The sequence below is a fragment of the Malaclemys terrapin genome, chromosome 1, assembly GCF_027887155.1.
Source record: "Malaclemys terrapin pileata isolate rMalTer1 chromosome 1, rMalTer1.hap1, whole genome shotgun sequence".
Taxonomy (NCBI): domain Eukaryota; kingdom Metazoa; phylum Chordata; order Testudines; family Emydidae; genus Malaclemys; species Malaclemys terrapin.
The window spans coordinates 132,534,425-132,557,305 of NC_071505.1; positions in this window are offsets into that span (position 1 = coordinate 132,534,425).

Here is a 22,881-nt window from a genome sequence, read left to right on the forward strand (position 1 = left end):
TAAAAGGGGACTAATGCGCCTTCCACTCCTTGCAAAGAAGCATTAGATCATTTGATGAAGAGTACTTTACCAGTGCTAAGTATTATTATCTAGCCTTTTATCATTGTAGCATCTGATGACTTTGTTGGCTTCCAGCCATGTCCTCAGTCCACGCCTTCCCTAAACAGCATACAGTGTAGAAGCAAAGCATTCCCTGAACTCTCTCCCTTTCCAGTCTAGTTATCTGGCAAGCTTCTTGGTTGTTAAGGCCTGGAATGCTTTTGACCAGTTGGTTGCTGCTCTTCTTGGTTCTGTTTTCAGAAAGAAGGTGAGAATCAGCTATTACATTATTTTAACATTGCCTAGTTCTTTTTCCCTCCTCCTTTTCTGTGCTAAATCAGCAAGTCTGCTGCACTAGGAGGTGTGGTTCCTGTTTACATCATGCATAATTAGGCAATTTTTGCATCACATGACAAAGTTTACCAAAGAATAGATCCTTTTAAAAAAATCAACATTTATCTTGTGATGGTAAAAAGCAATTTACCATGATTCATTTTTCAAATCTTATGATGAATTATTCATTCATATGGTTACTTGAATCATCATTATTATGATTTATTCATTCATGTCATTACACATTCAGGATATTTCTTTTAAATTCTTTTGGGAAGGATGGGCAGGCTCCTGCAGTTTGTAACAGGATACACAACCTTTCACCTCTAAGGCTAGTGGGGCTGAATCGGACCCAGGGCAGTAGGGATCAAAAGTCACTAGTACAGGACAGGACTTCAACAGTCTGTATGGAATTGGCTAATGGAGCTCAGTACAGTTCTAGTGGACAGGTATCTCCCTCATCCTTGAGACAATTTGGTAGTCTCAACAGTCCATTCCTATGTTTGACACAAGAATGGTTGGGGAGAGGGAGCAAAACTAGCTTTGAACACCTCATATTTTGAGGCAACTTGGCCCTGGCCTCAATTAGAGCAGCATTCAGGTTGCTCTAACTTAAGCTCTACCTTCCCTGGCCCTCTGTGGGCTTGGGCAAAGGGAGAATAGCCAGCATACTGCTCTGGTAATTCTCTCTCCCTCCCAGCTCCAACCCTCAGCTAACACCTGACTGCTCCCCTTCACTGGAGGCTGGAAGCAGGACTGTGTCATTGAGGGAGCACTCTTCCATAGGAGTATTTTGAGGAGGCTTCTTCACTATGAGAGTGGCATAGAGGAACATTAGGTAAAAGGAGAACTGGCCCTAGGCAGCCTAAATAATGAAGGTAGAGACTGAAATATAGTTTCACAACTCCAGTTGCTCTAGATCGGAGCCATACTGAAGGGAGAAGCATGAAGAAGTTTGAAATCTGTTGCCCTGGCTTCCTGTGGATAAAAAGAGGAGATCAGCCTCCAGGGTCGTGAATGTGGTGGCTTTTGCCAGCACCAAACTCATTTTTAATACTGTTGTTAAAAAGGGGAATAATTAGCTTATACATAATGCAAAGATGAACAACAGCTAGCTGTTGCAAGTGTTTAGCTTAGAGAATTGTTAAAATACTAAGAATTCACACAACAGTTTTGTTCATAAACATATTCTAGGCTGACAGTTGATTGAAGGGAAAGCTTGAAGAAGGAAAATAAGAGCCGCAAAAGCAATTTGCTTTATATGGCAACATACTCATGTACCAAAATTTCTAATGTGCAAAAACTAAATTGGAAGGTTAGGGGCCTGCCATACAGTTAGATGTGCACTTCTGGTGAATTTTGGGTGATTTTTTCCCCACAGTCTGTCTCAGCTACTTACACAACCCACATTAAATGTGGTATCTGAGCAACTCACAAACTTTTATCTGCAAATCACGCCAGTGAAGCAGGACGATGCTATTATTCCCATTTCACAGATAGGGAACTGAGGCAGAGAGACTAACTGACTTGCTCAAGATCACACAGGAAGTCTGTAGTGGAGCAGGGGCTTGAAGCTGGGTCTCCAGCTATGAGAGAACAAATAACTATTTTTTTCCTGAATGTGCATTAAGATTGAAATTTTTGCAGTATGAATGGATTTGGAGACCTAATTCCCATTAATTGTCACAGGAACTGGACATCCAGATCTCTTAGGCAACTGCCAGAATCCCAGTCTAAAACCTTTACATTGCTTATTTAGACCAAACTTCACCAAAGTGGCCTCTGATTCTGGGTGCCTGTTTTGGGGCGCTCAGGTTGAGACACTTCCCAAAATCAGAGGCTACTTTGAAAAATTGTGCCCCAAATAAGTTGTCCTTTGAAAGCCTATTACTCCCTTATGGGTTCCTCTTTTCATTCTTTGTCATCCTATCCCCCTATGGCTTCCGTTTCCCCCTTCTGTAATTTTCCTCTTCTCATCCTTCCTGGGTTGTTTTCTTCCCTCCTGCCTTCCCTTTCTGTCCTAGGACTGGCCCCTCCTCTGGCCCCTATTGGCTTCCTCTCTAAACTGCATTGATACATAGATTCATAGATTCATAGATTCTAGGACTGGAAGGGACCTCGAGAGGTCATCGAGTCCAGTCCCCTGCCCGCATGGCAGGACCAAATACTGTCTAGACCATCCCTGATAGACATTTATCTAACCTACTCTTAAATATCTCCAGAGATGGAGATTCCACAACCTCCCTAGGCAATTTGTTCCAGTGTTTAACCACCCTGACAGTTAGGAACTTTTTCCTAATGTCCAACCTAGACCTCCCTTGCTGCAGTTTAAACCCATTGTTTCTGGTTCTATCCTTAGAGGCTAAGGTGAACAAGTTTTCTCCCTCCTCCTTATGACACCCTTTTAGATACCTGAAAACTGCTATCATGTCCCCTCTCAGTCTTCTCTTTTCCAAACTAAACAAACCCAATTCTTTCAGCCTTCCTTCATAGGTCATGTTCTCAAGACCTTTAATCATTCTTGTTGCTCTTCTTTGGACCCTTTCCAATTTCTCCACATCTTTTTTAAAATGCGGCGCCCAGAACTGGACACAATACTCCAGCTGAGGCCTAACCAGAGCAGAGTAGAGCGGAAGAATGACTTCTCGTGTCTTGCTCACAACACACCTGTTAATACATCCCAGAATCATGTTTGCTTTTTTTGCAACAGCATCACACTGTTGACTCATATTTAGCTTGTGGTCCACTATAACCCCTAGATCCCTTTCTGCCGTACTCCTTCCTAGACAGTCTCTTCCCATTCTGTATGTGTGAAATTGATTTTTCCTTCCTAAGTGGAGCACTTTGCATTTGTCTTTGTTAAACTTCATCCTGTTTAACTCAGACCATTTCTCCAATTTGTCCAGATCATTTTGAATTATGACCCTGTCCTCCAAAGTAGTTGCAATCCCTCCCAGTTTGGTATCATCCGCAAACTTAATAAGCGTACTTTCTATGCCAATATCTAAGTCGTTGATGAAGATATTGAACAGAGCCGGTCCCAAAACAGACCCCTGCGGTACCCCACTCGTTACGCCTTTCCAGCAGGATTGGGAACCATTAATAACAACTCTCTGAGTACGGTTATCCAGCCAGTTATGCACCCACCTTATAGTAGCCCCATCTAAATTGTATTTGCCTAGTTTATCGATAAGAATATCATGCGAGACCGTATCAAATGCCTTACTAAAGTCTAGGTATACCACATCCACAGCTTCACCCTTATCCACAAGGCTCGTTATCCTATCAAAGAAAGCTATCAGATTGGTTTGACATGATTTGTTCTTCACAAATCCATGCTGGCTGTTCCCTATCACTTTACCACCTTCCAAGTGTTTGCAGATGATTTCCTTAATTACTTGCTCCATTATCTTCCCTGGCACAGAAGTTAAACTAACTAGTCTGTAGTTTCCTGGGTTGTTTTTATTTCCCTTTTTATAGATGGGCACTATATTTGCCCTTTTCCAGTCTTCTGGAATCTCTCCTGTCTCCCATGACTTTCCAAAGATAATAGCTAGAGGCTCAGATACCTCCTCTATTAGCTCCTTGAGTATTCTAGGATGCATTTCATCAGGCCCGGGTGACTTGCAGGCATCTAACTTTTATAAGTGATTTTTAACTTGTTCTTTTTTTATTTTATCCGCTAAACCTACCCCCTTCCTATTAGTATTCACTATGTTAGGCATTCCTTCAGACTTCTCGGTGAAGACCGAAACAAAGAAGTCATTAAGCATCTCTGCCATTTCCAAGTTTCCTGTTACTGTTTCTCCCTCTTCACTAAGCAGTGGGCCTACCCTGTCTTTGGTCTTCCTCTTGCTTCTAATGTATTGATAAAAAGTCTTCTTGTTTCCTTTTATTCCCGTAGCTAGTTTGAGCTCATTTTGTGCCTTTGCCTTTCTAATCTTGCCCCTGCATTCCTGTGTTGTTTGCCTATATTCATCCTTTGTAATCTGTCCTAGTTTCCATTTTTTATATGACTCCTTTTTATTTTTTAGATCGTGCAAGATCTCGTGGTTAAGCCAAGGTGGTCTTTTGCCACATTTTCTATCTTTCCTAACCAGCGGAATAGCTTGCTTTTGGGCCCTTAATAGTGTCCCTTTGAAAAACTGCCAACTCTCCTCAGTTGTTTTTCCTCTCAGTCTTGATTCCCATGGGACCTTACCTATCAGCTCTCTGAGCTTCCCAAAATCTGCCTTCCTGAAATCCATTGTCTCTATTTTGCTGTTCTCCCTTCTACCCTTCCTTAGAATTGCAAACTCTATGATTTCATGATCACTTTCACCCAGGCTGCCTTCTACTTTCACATTCTCAATGAGTTCCTCCCTATTTGTTAAAATCAAGTCTAGAACAGCTTCCCCCCTAGTAGCTTTTTCAACCTTCTGAAATAAAAAGTTGTCTCCAATGCAGTCCAAGAATTTGTTGGATAGTCTGTGCCCCGCTGTGTTATTTTCCCAACATATATCCGGATAGTTGAAGTCCCCCATCACCACCAAATCTTGGGCTTTGGATGATTTTGTTAGTTACTTGAAAAAAGCCTCATCCACCTCTTCCACCTGGTTAGGTGGCCTGTAGTAGACTCCTAGCATGACATCTCCCTTGTTTTTTGCCCCTTTTAGCCTAACCCAGAGACTCTCAACACTTCCGTCTCCTATGTCCATCTCTACCTCAGTCCAAGTGTGTACATTTTTAATATATAAGGCAACACCTCCTCCCTTTTTCCCCTGTCTATCCTTCCTGAGCAAGCTGTACCCATCCACACCAACATTCCAATCGTGTGTATTATCCCACCAAGTTTCAGTGATGCCAACAATGTCATAGTTGTATTTATTTATTAGCACTTCCAGTTCTTCCTGCTTATTACCAATACTTCTCGCATTTGTATATAGGCATCTAAGATACTGGTTTGATCTTTCCTCCCAGTTTTGTCCTCACCCTCCTTTCTCTCTGCCAATATAGCCCACACTCCCTCTCGTTTCCGACCCATCTCCCCGGTCTCCATGTTCCCCACTTATCTGTGGGCTTTGCTCACCTGTCCCCGTTGAACCTAGTTTAAAGCCCTCCTCACTAGGTTAGCCAGTCTGTGTCCGAATAGGGTCTTTCCTCTCCTCAAAAGGTGAACGCCATCTCTGCCTAGCAGTCCTTCCTCGAATAGCATCCTGTGGTCTAGGAAGCCAAAGCCCTCCTGGCGACACCATCTTCGCAGCCAGGCATTCACCTCCATGATGCATCTGTCTCTGCCCGGGCCACTACCTTTGACAGGAAGAATTGAAGAGAATACCACCTGCGCTCCAAACTCCTTCACCCGTACTCCCAGAGCCCTGTAGTCACTCTTGATCCACTCAGTGTCACACCGCGCAGTATCATTTGTGCCCACATGGATGAGTAGCATGGGGTAGTAGTCAGAGGGCTGGATAATCCTCGACAATGCCTCCGTAACGTCTCGAATACGGGCCCCCGGCAGGCAGCATACCTCCTGAGATGAAATGTCAGGGCGACAGATGGGCGCCTCCGTCCCCCTCAGCAGAGAGTCTCCGACCACCACTACCCTACGTTTCCTATTCGCAGTGGTGACAGCAGACTTTCCAGCCTTAGGGGTACGAGGCTTCTCCTCCTTTACTGTAGGGAGTGATTCCTTCTTTCCTGTATCAAGAAGAGCATAACGGTTACCTATAACCACGGCAGGAGGGTTCGGAGCAAGGGTGGAGCACTGCCTGCTGCCAGAAGTAACCAGCTGCCAGTGTCCACCCTGAGCCATCTCCTCCTCCACCAGTGGTGTATCAGCAGTCCTGTGTACTGGGACAGCTACCTCAGCTGTCTCCACATGGACACTGTTGAGGAATTGCTCGTGGATTCGGATGCTCCTCAACCTAGCCACCTCCTCCTGTAGCTCTCCCACCTGCTGCCTGAGAGATTCCACCAACAGGCACCTCTCACATTGGATGGTCCCCACAGCCTGGATATCAGTAAGTGGAAATTGCAAGTTACAGTCTTTGCAAAACCACACCAGGATCTGGGTAGAGGCATCCATGCTCAGGCGCTCTGTCTGGCTACAGGCAGAGGTGGAGGAGACAGTAGCAGTGTTGCGGGTCTTCCTAACCATTGTAAGACTCCCTCTGTCAAACTCCTGTCTGCAGCCCCCTGTCAGCTGAAAGGGTTGTTTAAGCAAGAAGTTTTGAATGTAGTTGGTTTATAGGTATTAAGGGGAATAAAGAGAAAACAGATGGAACCGGCAAGGGACCCTCGCCCCCTTCCTAACTCCCTTGCAAAACTCCCTGTTAGCAGCCCCTGGTCGCTTGTGCGCTGCTTTATAAAGCCCTGGCCTGTATGAATGCCCCGCCCACTGATTAAGGCTCAGCCACTTACCAGAGGCTTCTAGCTTTCAAACCTTCCTTTGAAGCTCACAGCTTCCAACTGCCAGCCACAGCACACGGTCCTTCAAACAACCAAAACAAACAGACTGACAAACACAAGCTCAGCACACAGCAAGCAACCCTCAAACACAAACAAACACACACTACAGACAGTCACTTACCCCAAAAGGGTGCTGTATTGCTCCTCCTTCACCTGGAGAACTCCCTTGCGAAACTCCCTGTTAGCAGCCCCTGTTCACAGATAGCTTTCTCCCAATATAGCAAGCCCCCCACACTCCTGCAACTGCTTCTAGAGCTGGGCTCACCTTAGCAAGGCTGGAGGTGGCAGCTGGCTGCCAAAACTGAGAGAAGAAGTTGGCAGGGGGACAGAGGAGGGAGCTACTGAGCAGCCAGGAAAACAGCTGTTTAGTTTTTTAAAAGGCTACGCAGACCCCTAGGCAGGGCTACAAGCTCTCAGAAGTGTCCCCGCCAAACCAGGGCAGCTGACAACTATGCATGCACAAGTAAGATGAAATTCACCCCAAGGCAAAGCACCCACAACTAACAGTAGTCACTGGAGTCAGTGTATACAGCTCCTTGCCATATGACCTTTTGTAATCCTGCCCTGCATCAGGTGACTGGAGCCAGATAATGAAAAGAAGAATCTTACCAGCACTCGTGTCTACCAGACCTTTAAGCCCTGCTTCAAGTCTTAATGCAGGGCTTAAGTGCATATAGGCTTTAGCTTTTATTCTGCACTAAGGTGACAATCACCCACAAGGAGCCAAAATGTTAAATGAATCCAGATGGCCTAAAAGCAGTAATAGCCACCGAAAAGTTTGCTAGCTGGGAAAATAGCCAGAAAAGGGTCAATCACTTCAATTTATACACAGAACTCAGTTACAGCCAACTTGACCCCTCCCCACTTCCTAACAGTCATAAATCCACAGATGGGAGTGGTAAACTGAGACGGGAAGCAAAAATTAGCTCATGCTTTCAGCCGTGACAGCACCTCCAAACACCAGTTCTCCAGTTTCCCTCACCACCACCCCTCAAAACAGCTACAGGATCCAGCCCAGTCCACTAGTAAACAGCCTCCAGTCTCCAGAGCACTAGCCTGAAGTGGAACTAAAAACTACTGGCCAGATTTCCCCATTTTCTTTTTACTCCTGAGCAAAGTGTGTGTAATATACAACCATTCTGACCTGCCTTTTCCACACACCTAAATAACCATACATGATGCAGACAGTGAAGAATTAGCCCTGGGTTCCAATTCTGGTTCTGTCTGGAGCTCTCTCTACACTGGTATCTGTGTGTGTGTGAAAATCATATATCAAATTCTCAGTCAGTGCAGCTCCACCAGTGCTAGAAACTGTGGATGGTGTAAGGTAAAAATATACCATAGGTATTTGATGACCCTCTAAAAAGATTCTTGCACCTTGTCCACATTACAGCTTCCACCATTGCTAACACGGATGGAGCTGCATCAGAGAAGAATGACAGGTCCAAATTTTCCTAATACAGAAATGCCCTAAACTGAAAATCTCTGTCGAAATTCCCCTTTGAGCTCATGGCTCCATCTTATCCAAGTTGTCCTCAGAAAATTATGCAGCTTTCATGTACCAGAATTTCAACATTGTCATTGTGAACCAAACACTATGGCTCCAGCCCAGTCCCCTACAATGGCCCCCATACACCAAAGCCAAGACTTTCAAATGTGACTAGTGACTTTGGGTGCCCAACTTGAAACATCCGGTCCAACCCACACAGCTGGTCATACCCTGAACCTTATCTTCTGACTAGTATCAAGACAGAGGAATTACAACCGGCCACTGTCTTGGACAGACTAAGACCTCAGGCAACAAGATCAATTATCCTGATTTGACCACAAAGGCTCATCAATAAACTCCAAAGCCTGCTAAAGGACAACAGCACCCCATTCACAGGATAAGGAATTGAGGCCCTACAGTGGCCTGGGCCATTGACATGCTGGCTCCCAGACAGCTCCTTCTTTCCCCTTGCCCACACAGATCTCCTCAGGTTTTTGATGCTGGATGAAAAGAGATGGGGTGGAAATTTGAGTAGGGTGACCAAATTTCCCTATGCTGAATATGGGACACCTGGTAAAATTACTCATATTCAAGCAAGTTCAACAGCAATCAAGAAGAACTATGCAGTACAGATGTTCAAATTAACATCAAGTTGACTGAGCCCCCATTAAAAAGAAATACTGCATAGTTGGATTCTTTTTATTTACCTTCTTATCTTAAAGGCTTTAGGGTTCACACAGGGAGGGGTGACACACACACATCTTATCCCCCCACACACACACACACACACTCCTCTCTCACACTGGGGGGAGTGGGGGAACTGACCAACCGGACCTGCCCTGCCCGGTGCTCTCCGCCAAGCATGCCAGGCTGGGCCCCCGGGACAGACCCACCTCTCCTGGTATCTGGCACCGCGTCTTCCTGAGGCAACACATGGGGGGGCACACAGGGTCACATACCCCCCCTCCCCAGATTCCAGACGGAGTTCACATTAGAATGTGGCCAGCAGCAGCCTTTCGGCACTGTGTGGGAGGGAAGGGACGGGAGCTGCTTCCAGCCACTGGGGAGGAGGAGTGGGGGAAGGGACGACCTGGCCTGTGTCTTTGCAGAGCTCATCTCTTCTCCCGCCTCCCTCTCCTTCCCACCCCATGGCTGGAAGCAGCTTGTCTCTTCCTGACTGCACAGTGTTGAAAAGCAGCTAATACCTCCAGGCTGCTGCTGGCCAACGACATAACCCAGCTGCCTCCTGTCCCCTACAGCGTGGGCAGGAAGGGATTAAGCCCTAAGGATGCACTGTGCACCAGGGCCCAGGGAATCTGACTCGAGGGGCTTCAGCGACCCAGCCAGAGAAGTGGCTCAGCAGGGGAGTGTGCCTAGGGGACAGAGCAGCCCCAGGCTTCCTAGGGGAAGGATCCAGGATGGGGGAGGGGGGGATGAGGGATGAGTGAGGAGTGATGAGGGTGTTAAGCCCCTGCCCGGGGGACTGCTGTGGAGCCTGCAGGTTTGGGGTGCAAACAGGCTGAAAAATCGCTTCCCTTCCCCCTCCCCCGCCACTCCAGAGCTTAGCTGAGGGGCAGAGTGGCTTCCTCGTCCCAGAACCATGTGGGGCTTTGGCACACATAGGGCTTGGCTACTCCTGGCCAGGGCCCTGGGCCAGAGGGCCTTGGGCTTTCCCGGGGTGCCGGCCCAGTCAGAGGCAGTTGGGGAAGGAAGGAGCCTGCCAGACAGCTGTTGGTGAGCTGATCACTCCGACCAGGGGCTGTTCACTACACAGCACTGGGAGCGAGACGTGTTTTGCTGGAGGGGATATGGAGGAGCAGTGTGGGTGGGGGGGTGTGTGGGAGAAGGGGCAAAGCAGGGAGAGAACAGCGAGAGGGGGAGCATGTAAAGGACCAATGGGTGGGCAGCAGAGCTGACACGTAACCAGCTGCTGCCTGGTCTCTGCCCGTACACACCAGCTTCTGCAGCTCGCAGTGCACAGCCAGTGCTAGCCGGAAACGGGGCAGAGGGCGGGGCCCTGCTGGTCAAGAGCTGGCACACAGTGGGGGCTGTGCTGATGGACCAGCAGAGGGAGAAGCTGGCCCCGGGCTCTGCATCTTTGTCCTGCCACCGGCTTTGCACATCCACCCCCTTCGTCGGCCACTGGACCCCCCCAATCACTGCTGGTGGGCAGGCAGCTGGCAAGTAGGGATCTGGCCAGCAGCAGGACCCACCAGTACGGATGGGGGGGGGGGGAAGCCAGAAAATATGGGACAATTTGCCCATTTTTTGAACATGTCAGGGCATCTGCAGGTGGGCTTAAACACAGGACTGTCCCTTTAAAAATGGGACATCTGGTCATCCTAAATTTGAGCACTGATGGCAGAAAACAAAAGGCTGATTCTGACAGGATGAAATATAATGAATTCCTTAAAAACAATTGTAACTCAGACAGACCAGCTCAGTGTGATGCTGACAGACCAGCTCAAAACAAAGCCATAGGCCAATTCTCTTGTGTTGGATGGCAAAGAAATGTTAAGTGGTCCAGTAGGCATAGGCCAATTCACTTGTTAGAAAAGAACAAAAGAGGGTGTTATCACATTACATTTACATGGCATATGCCCCAGTAATTCTATAAGAATGAACCCAGGCGTCGATCCTGTCTCACTGAACTATTTTGAATTCTAACAGGGTGGAATACTGAACAAATGGACAGAGATCCCCAAAATTATTTTGTTACCCTGAAAAGACTTATGGAAAACTAGTAGATCACTACACTTCTGCTATCATTTTGGACTTATGATCTTTATCTCACCTGTTAATGTATTTTACCTGCTTTAACCTCTCAATAACTCATTTCTTTTCTTAGCTAATACACCTTTAGGTTAGTTTACTAGAGATTGACTACCAGCATTGTCTTTGGTGTGAGATCGAGAGTATCCATTGACCTGGGGTAAGTGGCTGACCCGCTGGAGTTGAGAGTAACCTAATATAATGTGGTATTTGGCATAAGGGACCACTAACACAAAGTCCAGTTTGTCTGGGTGGCGAGGTAGGCTGGAGAGCCTAAGGAGACTGTCTGTGACTCCATGGTAAGACTAACATAGTGATCCAGGAGTGCACATTTGTTATTGGTTTGGTGAAATCTAATTACAGAATATACCACCAAGTCGGGGTGTCTGCCTTGCTTTCTGATGGTCTGACCTGAAATCGGTACTCACGGTTGTGAGCCACCTAGACAGTGTGACTACTATACTGGCCAAGAGAACCTTCCTATCAGCCTCCACTGAGGCTGCCAAATCCCACCCCGAGGAACTATCCAGAGTGATAAATAGCTTCATCGATCCTACATGCCTACAACTTGCATCAGAGCTGAGTGCCTACCACTAAGAAGAACTATTATCCTACTTGGCTGAAAAGACCATGCACATTCAGGGAGCCTTCTCAAACAGCATGGATCTCTTTCATCTGCACTCACCAACTGACAGCTCACCTACATTCCTCAAGCTGAATGAGTTCACTCATCAAGAAGTTCTGGACACCCTAAAGGAGTCCTGATCCAAGACTTGTGAATCCAACCAATGCCCTTAATGGCTGTGAAAGAGTATGAATAACTGGTGTCACTCCTGACCAAAATAGCCAACACCTTATTCAGAGAAGGAATCTTCCTTCCTCCTCCAAACATGCAATAGTCTGACCTACACTGAAGAAACTCACCCTAGATACTTCAGTCTTAGCCAATTATTGCCCAGTGTCAAACCTGTCATTCCTGAGAAAGCTCATAGAGAAGCTAGCCAAAGGCTGACTACAAGTTCATCTAACTGAAGCAACTGTCCTAGACCCAGAACAATCTGAATTTAGGCTAGGACATGGAACGGTAGCATGTTAGTGGAACTGATGGATGATCATCTTCTGTCAATGGATAGAGGGCAGACATCCATTCTCAGCCTGCAGTATTTTATACTGTTGACCATGAGGTTTTGCTGCCTCACTGGAGTCCAGGGTAATGTGCTAAAACTATACATATTGACTGGGTAGTACATATCACCTCAGGATGGGATGCAGAGATAAAATCTCTAGCCAATATTAATGGCTGCTTCTTGTACCAGCTAGTCCTGGAACCCACAACGGGAGAGGCAATCTTTGACTTAGTCCTAAGTGGCTCTGGCTTTTTGGCCGCCCCAAGCAAAAAAAAAAAAAAAAAAAAAAAAAAAAAAATGGGGCGGCCAGAATGGCAAAGGAAAAACAAAAAACAAAAAACCCCTGCAGCGCGGCCAGAGCGTGGGTGCAGGGGGACCGGCTGGGGGCAGTTGGGAGGGGGCGGGAGCGAGAGAGAGAGAGAGAGAGAGAAGGGGGCGGCCAGGGCTACAGCAGGGATGCTGCCACACGGCCCCTCCCGCTGCGCCGCCTCCTGCCGCGAGGGCTCCGCTCCAGTCAGCGGGGAGGGAAGGAAGAGGCCTGCTTGCAGGGCGCTCCGGTCCTCCACCCCCTACAGGGCGGCCGGAGCGGAACAAAGGAAAAAAAAAAAAAAAAAAAAAAGCAGCCGTGCCGCCCTAGGATTGGGTGGCATGCCGCCCCGAACAATCTGCCGCCCCAAGCACCAGCTTGCTCAGCTGGTGTCTGGAGCCATCCCTGAGTGGCACACAGGATCTTGTCCAAGAGGTGAATATAGCTCAGGGGCAGGCAAACTTCTTGGCCTGAGGGCTGCATTGGTTTTGTAAATTGTATGGAGGGCCGGTTAGGGGAGGGGGTCGAGGGCCGGTTGGGGAGGGGGTCGAGGCCCGGCCCCCACCTCCTATCTGCCCCCCCATATCCCCGTTCCCTGTCCCCTGTCCCCGTCCCCTGACTGCCCCCTGCCGCCCCATCCAACCCCCCCTCCTTCCTGACTGCCCCCATTCAACCCCCTGTTCCCCTCCCACCCCATATCCACACTCCTGCCCCCTGACCACCACCCTGAACTCCCCTGCCCTCTACCCAACCCCTGCTGATCCGGGCCCCTTTACTGCGCTGCCTGGAGCACCGGTGGCGGCAGCGCTACAGCCATGCCACCTGGCTGGAGCCGGACCACACCGCCGCCGCCACGCAGCTCAGAGCACCGGGTCAGGCCAGGCTCTGCAGCTGTGCTGCCCCAGGAGCTCACAGCTCCGCCGCTCAGAACATTGTGCCGGTGGCAGAGTGAGTTGAGGCTGCAAGTGAGGGGAGACAGCGGGGGAGGGGCCGGGGGCGAGCCTCCTGGGCCAGGAGCTCGGGGGCCGGGCAGGACGGTCCCGCAGGCTGCTGTAGTTTGCCCACCTCTGATATAGCTGAACCACTCGGTAATAAGCACCATAATGCAATTAAGTTTAACATTCTTTGAGGGGAGGAATATACCAAAGATGCCCTCAACAGTGGCATTTAATTCCAAAAATGAAAACTACACAAAAAATGAGGAAGCTAGTTAAATGGAAATTAAAGGAACAGTCTCAAGAATGAAATGCCTGCAAGCTTCATGAAAAGCTTTTTAAAACCACTGCAACAGAAGCTCAAATAGTAAGAGGACCAAAACAATGCCACCATGGCTAAACAGAATAAAAGAGGCAGTTAGAGGTAAAAAGGCATCCTTTAATAAATGGAACTCAAATCCTACTGAGGAAAATAGAAAGAACTATAAACCCTGGAAAGTCAAGTATAAAAGTATAATTAGGCAGGCCAAAAAAGAATTTGAAGAGCAACTAAAAACCCCCACAAAACCTAACAGCAAACAATTTTTTGAAGTACATCAGAAGTAGGAAGCCTGCCAAGCAATCAGCAGGGCCACTGGACAATTGAGGTGTTAAAAGAGCACTTAAGGAAGACAAGACCATTGCAGGTAAGCTAAATGAATTCTTTTAATGAGTCTTCACTGCAGAGGATCAGAGGGAGATTTCCACACCTGAGTCATTCTTTTAGGTAACAAATCTGAGGAACTGTCCCAAATTGAGGTGTCAATAGATGAGCTTTTGGAACAAAATAATAAATTTAACAGTAATAAGTCACCAGGACCAGATGGTAGTAACCCAAGAGTTCTGAAGGAACTCATGTGAAATTGCAGAACTACTAATTGTGGTATGTAACCTATCACTTAAATAAGCTTCTGTATACCTGATGACTAGGAGGATAGCTAATGTGACACCAATTTTTTAAAAAGGTTCCAGAGGCAATCCTGGCAATTACAGGTCAGTTAGCCTAACCTCAGTTCCAGGCAAATTGATTGAAGCTATAGTAAAGAACAGAATTATCAGACACAGAGATGAACACGATTTGTTGGGGGAAGAGTCAACATGGCTTTTATAAAGGGAACTCATGTCTCACCAATCTATTAGAATTCTCTGAGGGGGCCAATAAACATGTGGACAAGGGTGATCCAGTGAATATAGTTTACTCAGACTTTCAGAAAGCCTTTGACAAGGTCCCTCACCAAAAGCTCTTCAGCAAGCGGTCATGGGATAAAAGAGAAGGTCCTCTCATGGATCGGTACCTATTCATAAGTGATGTGGAAAAAGGTTGTAAACAGTGTGGTGGCAAAATTTTCTAACGGTACTAAATTACTCAGGATAGTTGAGTCCAAAGCTAACTGCAAAGACTCACAAAGGGATCTCACAAAACTGGGTCACTGGACAAGAAAAATTACAGATGAAATTCAATCTTGATAAATGCAAAGTAATGCACATTGGAAAACAGAATCCCAAATAGACATATAAAATGATGGGTCTAAATTACCTATCACCACTCAAGAAAGATCTTGGAGTCATTGTAGATAGTTTTCTGAAAACATCCACTCAATCCAAAAGTCTAGCAGAATGTTAGGAATCATTAGGAAAGGGATAGATAAAAATAAATATCATACTGCCATTCTATAAATCCATGATATGCCCACACAATGAATACTGACAATATTTCTGGTCACCCCATTCCAAAAAAGATATATTAGAATCGGAAAAGGTACAAAGAAGGGCAACAAAAATGACTAAGAGTATGGAACAGCTTCCATATAAAGAGAGATTGAGATGACTGGGACTATTCAGCTTAGAAAAGAGATGATGGGGTGGGGAGGTATGATAAAGTCATGAATGGTGAGGAGAAAGTGAATAGGGAAGTATTACTTACTCTTTCACATAACACAAGAACCAGGGGTCACCCAATGAAATTAATAGGCAGCAGGTTTAAAACAAACAAAAGGAAGTATTTCTTCACACAAAACATTGTCAACCTGTGAAACTCATTGCCAGGGGATGTTGTGAAGTCCAAAATTAATACGGAGTTCAAAAAAGCATTACACAAGTTCATAGCATATAGGTCCATCAATGGCTATTAGCTAAGATGATCAGGGATGCAACCCCATGCTCTGGGTGTCCCTAAGCCTCTGACTGCCAGAAGCTAGGACTGGATGACAAGGGATGGATCATTTGATAATTGCCCTGTTCTGTTCATTCCCTCTGAAGCATTGGCCATTGTCAGAGGACAGGATACTGGGCTAGATGGAATATTGGTCTAACCCAGTATGGCCATTCTCATGTTTAATGGTTTGAGTCCTTCCTAGACAGATGCACCCAAATAGTAGCAATTGGAAACTCCACCTCCACTGCACAACCCCTCATTTGTGGGTTTCCATAAGGATCAATTCTCTCTCAGGTCCTTTTCTATATCTACATCAAATCACTAGGTGAACTGGCCAGAAGACATGAACTGAAGTGCCAGCAGTATGTAGATGATACACAACTCTACCTATCACCACATATGACCATGCCACTACCATCAAGATGGCCGAGCGCTGTGATGGGATTAGCTTTAGTCAGCTGTTTTTCATCCATGAGCTCAACTTGAGCAAGATAGAGGTGATGCTAGTGGGCAAAGAAAAGTATGTCTGAGGAGTTTGCAGTCACCTTTGATTGAAAGTTCACATCCACAATTGGTTAATTCATTCCGTAGTCTAGGAGTACTCTTGGATTCCTCACCGATGCTGAGCTCTCACATAGCAGCAGCCACGAATAATACTTTCTACGATCTCCAGTTGGAGAGGAAACTCTGTCCCATCCTGGCAAACAAAGACCAAGCCTCAATTATTCATGGCTTCATCGCCTCTCAGCTGGACTACAGCAATGCCATACATCTGAGCATGAAGCCTTCAGCACTTAGGAAATGCCAACCAGTACAAAACATTGAAACATTTCCTCAACAGCACAGGCTACCATGAACACAGCACACCTGTCCTCCACTTTCTAAACTGGCTTCCCGTGGAATTTTGAATTTAGTTCAAGGTGTAGGTCCTTATCTTCAAAGTGCTCCATGACCTGGAATATCCGAAAAATTGCTTAAAGCTCTGCGATAAAGCCCACGGTTGACAGGTGCGCTCCTCTGGCACAATAGAACTCCCAACATTAAGAGCAAAGTTTATCTGCGTGGGAGACAGAACTTTCTCCAGGGGTGGTCTCAGACTGTTGAATGAACTCCCCCAGGAACTATAGACCATTATAAATCTCATCACTTTGTGATACAAGTACAAGGTGCATTTCTTTGATCTTGCCTTCTCTAGTATAAAAACATAGCAACAGGTCTATTTAATAAAAATCCTACCAAAACAAGACACTCCGCATGCTTCTTCCTCAAGAGTGGGAGGTAGCAGGGAAGGATGAGAGAACAAATATGACAGATGTGAAGTCATGCTTAATGCACTACTGGAAGCTGCTCAGATACTATGAGGAGGAGCATGGTATGAGAACCTATATAGAATAGAAACACCTTAAAGGATCCTGATTTTCAGGAATCGCTGCGCCGCCACCCTCTGAAAATTAGGCTCCTTCATAAGGCATACGTCTTTCAGCACCCCTCAACCCTCTGACCATCCCCCAAACATCAGGGTTCAAGCACAGCTATGGGCCCTACGAGCAAAGAATGTTCATAACACTTAGCCTTATTTCAAGAGATCGAAATATTGGTTTCTTTCAAGATGTGAATTTGAATGAATCTATATTGTGAGCAGGGCCGCCCAGAGGATTCAGGGGGCCTGGGGCAAAGCAATTTTGGGGACCCCTTCCATAAAAAAAAGTAGCAATACTATAGAATGCTATATTCTCTTGGGGGCCTCTATGGGGCCTGGGGCAAATTGCCCCACTTGCCGCCCCCCCCCCCGGCGGCCCTGATTGTGAGTAATGGAAGGGAATCATATTGTTCCCTCCATTTGATGAGATATCATAGCTGTTATTTAATCCTACAGCCTTAAGTTAACAGATCAAACTGCAGTATGGTTTACTAGCAATATGATATTTCTTTCTTCCCCCCTGAAATGTTACACATTTGTAGACATAATGGAAGCCTGGTCAACCTTGCAAGTTTGCTGGAAATGTTAATTGGTGTGCCACAGCTGTAGCCTTCTGTTCTCTGGTCTGTTGGTATATAACATGATTACTAAAACAAGGGAAAGCGGTTTTTTTGTTTGTTTTTTTTTAAGCAAAAGATGCATCTATGCAAAATCTATGTCTCTGCAACATTAAGGCTCAGATTTTAATTTCAAAATAGTTAGAATATATAGAGAATAATTTCTCCACAACAACATGCTTTATAATGCAGTCTGTGGTCACATTACACTTTACACAGAAACTCAGAGGCAATGTTAACTATGGAGGGGCTAGTAGCTGCTCCATCATATGTCACACACAACAGCCTTCTTCATCCCGATACATTCCCAGACCACCATCCATCCTGTGCACTAAATGAAGCAGAGGTCGTATAGAAAAATAATATGTGACCATGTACTTAAAGACTGAATCAGAATGTATACATACAAAAGGGTGGGGGAGAGGATGGGAATGAATGTTTGCGAGGACAACCTTAATTCTGGCATTTCCTAACTTCTGTGCCCTTGACTTTGGAATATTAATGTAGTTTCTTTGTAGGTAATTGCCTACATTTTAATAAAACTTAAAAGATGAAAAAAAATGAAAATTTCATCCTATGGAACCATATCAGTATCACACATGAGTAAGCCCCTTCATTTTCAGTTTAAATGGTTTTTTATTGAAAAATTCCTGGGTTTTACAAAAAACATTATTCAGTTTTTTTCTGATTTTCATCCTACTTTTGTATCATTCAAATATATAAAAAATAACTTGTTTTATTAGGAAAATACAATACAATGCATGAGATAGACTAATATAGTATCAGAATACATCTGTGTGTATATGCAAAGCTGTTTGTTGAAATAAGGCTGTGTATTAGTCTAGAAGATACACACAATAAACAAAACAGGCATGCACACAAGCTCTGTAGTGCATGAGCATCTGAACGTACTGATGAATCTCACACCCACCACGTACATATTTCAAGCTGTTATCAGTAAACTGTTTAAAGATTTGTCACACTAAAATGGGAAGAAAATGAAAATCTGTATCAGATGTGACAGACCCAGACCAGTGGGGTACAGGCGTCTGGTCCTATTGGGATCCAGGAAGCTAAAGGATCCCCCCCAGCCTAAGGGGGGGTCCACAGGACCTGGAGACCAAAAAATTACAGGGGACAACTAATAAAAGAACAGGGACAGGAGTGAGGTCAAAGGGTCAAACGAAGCGAACCAGACGGGGACACCGAGCAGAGAACCCCGGACAGTGCCCACTGCTCCTTGAAGGTGTCAAGGGAGCCAGTGGACGCCGCCCAGATGAACTCTGCCCGGATACGTGAAAGAACGGAGGACCTGAAATACGCCCCACAGTCACAGGAAACTCCATCAGCCAACCTCCTCACTCTGGTTTTATAGATGGCCAGTTTCGCTAGGGCCAGAAGGAGGTTGACCAGGAGGTCCCACGACTTTGTGGGGTGACAGATAGGGAGTGCATAAATAAAAAGGTGAGGAGAAAAGTGCAACCAAAATCTTAACAAAATATCCGTGAGGAGCCGGAATAGGGGCTGCAGCCTGGAGTACTCCAGGTAAACATGCGCCAGGGTCTCCCTCACGCCGCAAAAGGGGCAGGCGTCTGGGATAGGGGTAAACCACGCCAAGTACACGCCCATGCTCACGGCTCCGTGAAGGAGCCGCCAACTGATGTCCCCTATGGGCTTCGGGATCAGAGCAGAATAAAGGCTGGCCCACCGGGGCTCCTCACCCTCCAGAGGTGGCAGAAGGTCCCGCCACTTCGTATTGGAGCAGGACGCGAGGGTGAGGACATGAAGATCACGGAGCACGAGTGTGTATAGATGTTTCCTTGGCGCGGTCCGGAACAGAACCGGCTGCAGATGGTGCAGCTGACTCATGGCGAAGGGACGGGGAGGGGGCTGGTTGGGTCCACGGGGCAGGGGCCCGATGAAAAAACCTGGAGGGCTCGGAGTGGAGGGTGGGCGAGGCGTGCCCTCTCGCAGGACCCGGTCGAGATAGTCCCGAGCAGCGGGTGGCAAAGCGGCCCTCACCTCCTGAAGTACGCGCCGGGGAGTACGAGGTCTGGAGAGCCCCATGCGCTGAGCGAGCATCAGGGGATCCAGCCAGTCACCTCGGTTGTAGTCCAGGAGGTCTCTGACTTTGGTGACTTCTGTTAGGACAAACCTCTGGCGCACCATGGGGGACTCCGCCACCTGCACACGAAGCTGGGGGTTGTGTAGCAGGGGCTCCGCGAGGAGATCTGCCCCCACGGTGGCCGCCACGGACCTGGTCACTGAAAACAGTTTCCAGGTCCAGAGGAGGTCCTGGTAGAAGACCGGCAGCTCGGAGAAGCCTCGCGGAAGACCTCTCGGATGGAGACAAAGGAGCTGCTGGTCATATCGGAGCCCTCGGAAGCGGCACAGGAAGGCGTGCGCCAATACGCTCCATGCCGGACTACCTGCTCCATAAAGGAGCCTCTGCAGGGCCTGGAGGCGGAAGACGTGGACCTGAGCGTGCAGACACTTCAGGCCCTGCCCTCCCTCCTCCAGGGGTAGATGGAGAACCCCCGCAGAAACCCAGTGCAGTCCTGACCAAAAGAATTCCAGAATCAACGTCCGGAGGGTGGTCAGGAAGCCTGGGGCCGGGACCAGGGTGTTGAACCGGTACCAGAGCATTGACAGGACTAGTTGATTGAGCACCAGTGCTCTGCCTCGAAGGGAGAGACACCGGAGCAGTCCTGTCCATTTCCGGAGCCGCTCCGACACTCTGCCTTCTAAACCTAGCCAGTTCTCCGGCGGAGACGGATGCGTGGCAGAAAGGTAAACGCCGAGATAGAGCAGTGGACCCGCGCTCCACCGGATGGCCTGAAGCGCGGGTGGGAGGGAGCTCGCCTGCCACCTGTCCCCTACCACCAGGCCAGAGCTCTTGACCCAGTTGACGCGGGCGGAGGAGGCCGCCAAATAGATGGTCTGGCAAGCCTCCACCCGCACCAAGTCGCCCGGGTCCTGGACCACGAGGAGCGCGTCGTTGGCGTATGCCGACAGGACCAGCCGCAGCTCCGGCTCCCGCAGCACCAACCCTGCCAACCTCCTACGGAGGAGACAGAGGAAGGGCTCGATCGCCAGAGCATACAGCTGGCCCGAGAGGGGGCACCCTTGACGTACTCCTCGCCCGAAGCTGACCGGTTCAGTCAGGGTCCAGTTGAGCCTGACCAAACACTCTGCGGAGGCGTACAGCACCTGGAGAAAACCCATAAACTGGGGCCCGAAGCCAAACGCTCGCAGAGTGCCCAGGAGATACCCGTGGTCCACCCTGTCGAACGCCTTCTCCTGATCCAGGGACAGGAGGGCGAACGACAGACCATCCCTACACCCGAGTTCCAAGAGGTCCCGGACCAGATACAAGTTGTCGAACATGGTGCGGCCCGGGACGGTGTAGGTCTGGTTTGGGTGGATCACGTCCACCAGCACGGACCCTAGCCGCAGCGAGATGGCCTTCGCTACGATTTTATAGTCCGTGCTGAGGAGCGAGATGGGACGCCAATTCCGTAAATCGTGGAGGTCCCCCTTCTTCGGCAATAAGGCGAGCATGGCTCGCCTGCACGAAAGAGGGAGGACCCTGCCCTGCAAGGACTCGGCCCAGACGGTGACAAGGTCCGGGCCGAGGACGTCCCAAAACGCGGTAGAACTCCATGGTCAGTCCGTCCATGCCCGGAGATTTATTGGTGGGCAGGCAGCGGAGGGCTTCCGAGAACTCGGCCAGAGTGAGAGGCAGCTCCAGCCGGTCTAGGTCGCCCACGCTGACCGTTGGGAGTTCATCCCAGAGCATTCTGCAAGCGTTAGGATCGGTCGGATCCGGGGAGAAAAGGCCTGCGTAGAAGGCCCTGGCCCTCCTGCACATTTCCGCCGGATCCGTGAGGGGGGTGCCGTCCTCTGCTAGAAGGCAGGTGACGTGCTTCTTGGCCCCCCTCTTTTTCTCCAGGGTGTAGAAGAAGCGGGAGCTGCGATCCAATCTCCCAAAGGAGGCGGATGCAGGATCAAACAAAGGCACCTCGGGCCTGATGGTCCTCGAGGGTCCGGAGCTCTTCCCGCTTCTCCCGGCACGCTCCGCAGAGGGATGGATCACCGGGGCTGGCGGCCAGATGCCTCTCCAGCTCTAAGATCCTCCCGTTCCAACTGCCCTATCGCCGCATCCCTCCATCGGCTGGCGCCTCGGGTGTAGTCACGGCAGAAGAGCCGGGTGCGCACCTTCCCCAGGTCCCACCACCACCGCGCCAAGGGAAAGGCACGCCGCTGCCCTCGCCAGGCCGGCCAGAACTCCCGGAAGGACGCCACGAAGCCCACATCCTCCAACAAGCTATTATTAAAGTGCCAATAGGCCGGCCCCGGCCTCTCCGCGCAGAGAGAGGCTGTCACTGTGGCTAGATGGTGATCTGAAAAAGGGGCCGGCCCGACGCTGGAGGAGTGGGCCCGGGAAAGATGGAAGCGTGACATATAGATGCGGTCCAACCGGGAGTGGTACGACCGAAGGACCTCCACCCGGACAAAAGTGAATGTCGAAACGTCATCCGGGTGGTGGTCGCGCCAGACGTCCACCAGGGAGTGATGTTCGACGATCTCCCGGAGGACATCCGCGGCGGCCGGGTGCTGCTCGGTCCCCGAGCGGTCCCGTTCCTCAAGGGTGGCATTAAAGTCCCCACCCAGGACCAGGCACTCACGAGGATCCAAGGTGCCAAGGAAGGCGGACGCCTGCTGATAAAAACACAACCTCTCCGGGCCCAGTGTCGGGGCGTAAACGTTGACGAGATTAACTACAAGCCCCTCCATGCGGACCCGGAGGTGCAGCAGGTGGCCTGGCACAGCCTCGGCGACCCCCAGCACCTCGAGCCGTAGGTCAGGGGAGAACAGGGTCGCCACTCCAGCCATACGAACTGTGAGGTGGCTAAAATAGACCCTGTCCCCCCACTCCAGCCGCCAGCTAGCTTCAGCAACTGGATCCGTATGGGTCTCCTGCAGGAAAATCACAGAGTACCCCCCCTCCCGAAGGAAGGAGAGCACCTGGCTCCTGCGGAGACCCATCCTACAGCCCCGGGTGTTTAATGTTGCAAAGATGATCGGTTCCATAAGGAGAGCTGGGGGGGATCTTCGCCGGTAGAGACGCTCACAGCCTCCGTCAGGCCGCACAACAATCTGTGACCTACCCCGTGGGCAATTAAGGAGTCACGGAA